Raw genomic sequence first — 6,703 nt, 5'->3', positions numbered from 1 at the left:
GCTCCCCGAATAGCCGTGGATCTGGATCGGGGCAGGCAGGCTCAGGCAGTGATGGCAGGTGGAGAGGAAGTGGGGGTAACTGTATTCTCCAGAACTTGGGAAAAACCCTGTTGCTTCTGCTTTTTGGCCCTTAATTAAGCCCTCCTAGTGGCTTTGTTCCGCCCCAGCCTGGGCCCACCTCCCAGGGGGTTGGGCAAGCTGCCTCGTCCTCTTCCTGCAGACAGGGGTGGGTGGAAGGTGTGGGAGGGAAGAACCTTTTCTAAGCAGTTATCTGTGATCCTGAAAGCAGGAAGGTATAAGTGTTCCCATTTCACTGAGGAAGAAACTGAGGCCCAGAGAAGCCATCCCGCTCATTAGTGGTAGTGTCAGGACTAGAACTCTGCTTGGCTTCCCCTTGCTCTCCCCCTCCACAGTTGTGTGCCCCAAGAGGGACCTGATCCCCCACTCTGAGCGGTGGGAACCCACAGGAGACAACTGGACCTCTGCTGAGACTCTCTTTGAAGCGGAGTGGCTCAGGTCCCCTCTCCAGCTGGCTTTCTGTCTCTAGCTCTGTCCCTCCCTGCCTGTGTGACCTTGAGCAGGTGACCCCACCAGTTTCCTCCTTTTAAAAGAGCGGAATGATAGGGGTGCCTGGGTGGCGCAGTCGGTAAGCGTCTGCCTTTGGCTCAGGGTGTGATCCCAGCGTTCTGGGATCGAGCCCCACGTCAGGCTCTTCTGCTGGGAGCCTGCTTCTTCCTCTCCCACTCCCCCTGCTTGTGTTCCCTCTCGCTGGCTATCTCTTTCTGTCAAATAAATAAATAAAATCTTAAAAAAAAAAAAAGAGCGGCATGATAATAACAGTTAACATTTATGGAGCACTGGCTAAGTATCAGACACGCTTCTCAATAGTTCTATTCGAGTTCCCTGAATGCTTATTTCCAAAAACCGTTTGTGGTAGGTACTGTTATTTTCAATCTTCAGTTCAGAAAACTGAGACCCAGAGAATTAAGTCCCTTCACCAAGCCACTCAGCTAGTAAGAGGAAGAGCTGTGATTTATAGCCGATGGTCCTGTTCCAGAGACTACTGGTCAGCCACTGGGCTCTACGGGTGTGGAGGGAAGTGTTCCCAAGACTCGCGTTACCTTCAGATGCATCTGGCACTGTAAACAGTAGGCACTTAATAAGTGTGAGGTCCCTGCATGCACACTCTGCTGCAGTCATCACTCGGCAGCTACCCCTCTGGGCTGATTGGAAAGCTAATCCCTCTCTGGAAGCAGATGCTTCGCCCCCAGCATCTCTGTGCTCTGCCTCCTCTGGGAGCCCTCTGCTGTGCCCCCAGCCCTCTATCCTGCGGGATGGATGGCCCAGAGAGAAAGGGCACACCTAGGTGGTGTTCCAGACTCCCCCTCCTTTTCCCTTGCAAGGACGTGTTGCCTGGGTCACTTGCTCAGGCCTGAAGGAGGGTGTTCTGTGGCCCAGGCAGCGGAAGTGACATTCTCATGGTCACACAATCCAATGAGACACCTGTGGCCCTCAGAGGGCCTGACACGCTTCCCAGATCACAAGCCCCTCCAGGAAGCCAGGCCAGGCACCACGTCTGCAGAGAACCGAGCACCCAGAGCAGACGGGGAGCAGGAAACCCGGGGCCTGCAGAGGCCGCCCATTAAGGCAAGGTGCGAAGCGCGTGGGATGAAGACAGCGTGGACAGCCGCGTGCAGACCCTCTCGAAAAGGACGGCTTCTACTCCGCTCCGGTGGAGGGTCGAAGTCCCTTGAGAAGAGGTCCAACATCACCAGATTTTCCAGTTTTTCCAAAGATGCCAGTCATTCCCTTTTTTATATAAAAGTCTCCAAGTTTTTAAAGCCAGCATTAAAAAAAGGCCTTTGTGCAGGCTCGTCTTACCAAGGCTGTGGGCCAGAGCCGGCTAGAGGGCCGCCGACTGCAGGAAGCCTCGGTAGGGCTGGTGCAGGGGGCCGTCTAGCTGTCCCTCTGAACTGCAGGGGCCCGGGGCTGGGGGTAGTAAGTAGATCTGTACATGAATGCCTCTGTCCCACATACTATGCTGTGTGACCTTGGACAAGACACTGTCCTTCTCTGAGCTTGTGTGGACTCTGCTCTCAGGAGAATACTAACACCTACTTCCTAGGATTGTTTGAGGATTTGATAGAATAATGTATGCAGAGCACCCAGTAAGTAGATAACATGTTCCTGCCCTGCTTTCTCCCCCCTGGGCCGACAGCTCTATCTATGTGAGCCCCAGCTCTGCCCAGACCTGATCATACAGGCTTCTACGATGCTCACTGGGCCAGATCGCGGGCCAGGGTCCCCATCCCCTAGGGAACTTTAGGGCATTGTGCCGGTCAGACAGGAACGGGCCTGGCAGGACCCACATTTGCCTAGTTTCTGTACTGGCCCCAGGGAGCCGATTGGTTAAGGACTATGGTGGTCATTTCCTGACGGCCTCTGGTGAATGTGTAAGATTTGGGAGTTTGGTGGCATAGGGAGGGAAGGGGCAGAAGATATTTTTGGCTTTTCTCAGCACATGTAGGCAGTTAGTTCTGCCTACATAAAGCTGGCTTGGCTCCAACTCCCACAACAGCCGGAAGGGTCTTCTGAATCATCCAAAACAGAATCAGCTTTTTGAGGGGAATTTCTGGGTGGAGGAATCAGAACCAGAAGACAGTATAGGAAGAGGAAGTGGTAAGCCTTCAGATCTAGAATCAGCATCGGAGGTCCATAGAATATTGGAACCACTGAATTTTATAGCTCGCGGGCATACTGTTGCCACACATCCACTCAGCCTGAGAATACGGAGAGGCGGCTAAAATCTTACCAAAATATAATGCTATCCAACAGGAACAGAATACGAGCCATGTATGGATGTAAAAATTCTCTAGTAGCCACATAAAAAGTGCAATTTATTTTAATAAAATTTTTATTCGACTTTCAATAAAAGTTTTATTCAGGGGCGCCTGGGTGGCACAGCGGTTGGGCGTCTGCCTTCGGCTCAGGGCGTGATCCCAGTGTTATGGGATCGAGCCACGTCAGGCTCCTCCGCTGTGAGCCTGCTTCTTCCTCTCCCACTCCCCCTGCTTGTGTTCCCTCTCTCACTGGCTGTCTCTATCTCTGTTGAATAAATAAATAAAATCTTTAAAAATAAATAAATAAAAGTTTTATTCAACCTAATATATCCTAAACATTATCCTCTCAAAATGTAATCAATATAAAATTTATTAAGGGGATATATTATCTTCATTGTTTGTACTCAGTTTTAAAAACCTGGTGTTTTTAAAATGAAGAGAATCAGTGTAAGGCATTGAGGAGGGGTAGGGGCTGTGGCAAACAAGAGAGTTCACCTATCAGTTTGAAATTTCCCTCCACCAGTACTCAACTCCAAACAATTGTTGCCAGGTGGTGATAGGGTCCCATGTTGCCAGACCTTCTGGTCTTTTCTTTTCCAAGAGAAGCACAAATCTAGGTTTTAATGTAAAATTTTCCGAATTTATTTCTAAAATGTTAGCAATCAATTAATAGTTTAAAACTCATGAAAGGTGGTCAGAAAAGCCTGACTGTGGACTGGATGCAGACCTGGGGACCACTAGATGACAAGCTCCAACTTGGTCTAAACCTTCCCTGCCATGTTTTCTCAGCTTGCCCCTCCAGACCCAGTCTCCACTCTTCTCCTTGTCCCGAGCCCTGGGGTTAGACCTGGACGGGCAGCCTCCAAGGACTTTCCTGCATTCTGGCTTCTGTGGGTGCGATGGTTTGCTTTCTGTGTCAACATGGCTGGGCCGCAGCCTCCAGCTATTTGGTCAAACATTATTCTGAACGTTTCTGTGAGGGTGTTTTTGGATGAGATTTACATTTAGATTAATGGAGTTTGAGTGAATCAGATTGCTGCCTCCTAATGTGGTGGGCCTCATCCAATCAGATGAAGGTCCGAATAGAAAAGCTCCTGCTGGTCAGGTCCACTGTCAGGTTCAGAGGTCTGGACTAGACTCTCTGGAGGCTCCACAGTCATTGCGGACATTGAAGCTCCAGCTAAACTCCCTGCTGAGTGACCTCGGCCACACCATGTAGAACAGAGACAAAGCCAGCCCTGCAGAGCTCTGTCTAAATGCAGAAACACGGTGCACCTGGGTGGCTCAGTGGGTAAAGCATCTGACTCTTGATTTCAGTTCAGGTCATGATCTCGGGGTCGTGAGATCAAGCGCTGCAGCTGGCTCTGCACTGGGTATGGCCCCTGCATAAGATTCTCTCTTCCCCTCCTCACTCTCCCCCTGCAGCCCCTCCCCCACTCAAAGTCTCTTTCTCTCTCTCTCTCTCTCGAAAAAAAAAAAAATGCAGAAACATAAGCCAGTAAGTTGCTGTGTTCTAGGGCCTGAGTTTAGGGTGGTGTGTTATATGGGCACAGTAACTAAACCAGGTGTTCTGCTTTGTGTTTGTCCTTTCTGATTTCTGGATGTTCCTCTTGTATTCCAGACATGAGTCTCATGTATATTTCCAATGATCCTGTAACCACCCCTGCCACCCACCTTCCTCCCATGCTGCCATGAGCCCATGACTGACTCCTTCCAGTCTCAGTCTAATGGCACCTCCTCAGGAAAGTCCTCCCTGATCACCCTGGCTGAAACAGCTTCTGAGTCAGTTCATCACGTTGTCCAGTTTCATCTTCTCCTTAGCCCATATCATGACCCAGAGTCATTTAATTTATTTGTTTACCTGCCCACTGCCTGTTTCCTCTGCTAGCATGTAAGTTCCATGTGGATGGGGATAGTGAATGAGCACATAATCAGGTTTCAAATAAATATTGTTGAATGAATAAATGGAAGAAGGAGTGAGCAAAGAAATGAATAGGACAGACCCCAGATCAGAGGGCAAGGCTACTTTCTTATAAATTCCGGTATAGATTCATTTATCAAATATTTACTGAGCACCTGTTATGTGTCAGAAACCATTCTAGGTACCAGAGTTATGGCACTCAACAAAATAAAGTTTGTATTCTGGTAAGTTGGCATTTTAGAGGGAGAGAAAGTTAATAAACAAGAAAATACATAATACAGTGGCCTGACTGAATCCTAAGAAGAAAAATAGAGCAGAGTATGGAGACGGAGCATAATAAGAGCAAGATTTTACACCAGATGGTCAGGGAAGAGTCTCTGGGGAGGTGACATTTGAGCAGAGACTTGAATAAAGTGAGGAAACAAGCACATCATTGGAAGCAAAGTGTCCTTGGCAAAGGGAACAGCATGTTCAAAGGCCCTGAGGCAGGGCAGTTTAAGCACGTGGCTGGAGTGGAGAGGGGAGAGCAGTAAGGAAGTGAAGTCAGGGAGATCAGTTCCATGGAACCCCCAGCTCAGGAACTTGGGACTTTCAAGCTCTCTTATGCCCAGAAAGCAAATCATCTGTAGGCCCAGTGTTGATTAATGCTCTTTATTTTATAGCATTTTCAATCAGAAGTATTTGAAATCATGATTCATCTGGTTACAGGTCCCATGGGTTTCTCCGTGAATGGACTTCTCCGGTCCCCTGCTCTCCAGGAGTGCAGCTCCCAAACCCCATGGACTGTAGACATGACTGGATACTGAAGTTCTCATGAGGGAAGAGGTGGAGACCATCCCCCAACGTGGGGGCCTCTCCTCTCTCCTCCCCGCTGCTCCCAGGGAAACAGCCGTGACTCACTCATGCCGTACGGAGGACGAGTTCAGTCTCTGGGTGCTGCCGTCCCAGCCCACACTGCTCGGGGGACATCATCCCTCAGATGTGTAGGAAGGGGAGACACAAGGCTTCCGGACCCCCCATGGGCACCTTGTCCGGTGCCAGGCTAATGTGGGCCACTCATTCCACTTCCTGAGCACCCACTGGGCCTAACACTGTGCTGTTCACTGGGGATGCCCAGATGCTTCTGCTGGAAACAAGGAGGGATCAGGTCTTCTAAGACAGCCCCCACCAGCCACTGGCTCAGGGGGAGTCTCGGTTGACCCCCTCTGTAGAAGAGGGTTACGATGTTTTGCCTGCCTGAGAAATTTTACCCTGGCCTTTTATGAGCCCCCAATGTATCTTCTGACTTTTTTTTTTTCTCATTCCTGAAAATGTGGCCTTTGCTAATGAAACATGCTTACCCCTCGGGGTATGAGCAGGGAGGGGAGGACCAGCTGTTGCAATAAGCAGTAGCTGGCAGCCACAAAGGCCCCCACCGGCCACACGTCGGAGAGTCCTCGCTGGAAGGACAGTAGGGCCAGGGCTTGGCCCGACCCCAGAATGACAGTCAAACTGAATCAGATTAAAGAGGGACATCCTAAAAAGCATGGGTAGAGATGTCAGGGTTTCTAGAGCTCCCCTGGTGTGCTCAGGCACCCGGAAGCGCAGCAAGGAGGATCCGCACAGCCTCCCCATCCTCAGGAGGACACCTGTCCCTCCGCTGTCTCCAGGGACCGAAAGCATCCCTGGCTGCGGCGGCTGCGGTGTACCGGCAGGGGTCAGATTCAAACAACGGGCACAGAATGGGCAGGACATGCTGTGGCTGTGAACAGCTGGGACAGTGCAGCCCCAAAAGCCTCTCTGAGGAAGGTGACATCTAAAGGCAAGACAATCTCTCCAGAGTGTAACCTAAAGTAGGCCACGGGGGACGTTAGCGGTGCCCGTAGGAATTAATGCCCCCCCATTCCAGCTGTGTAAGACAAATGCCGTTCCAGATGTGCTTCCTGCGGCTGAAATAGGGCTC

Source organism: Ailuropoda melanoleuca, chromosome 13 (assembly GCF_002007445.2).
Source record: "Ailuropoda melanoleuca isolate Jingjing chromosome 13, ASM200744v2, whole genome shotgun sequence".
In the NCBI taxonomy this organism is placed as follows: Eukaryota; Metazoa; Chordata; class Mammalia; order Carnivora; family Ursidae; genus Ailuropoda; species Ailuropoda melanoleuca.
Note: the sequence above shows the minus strand (reverse complement) of the source record.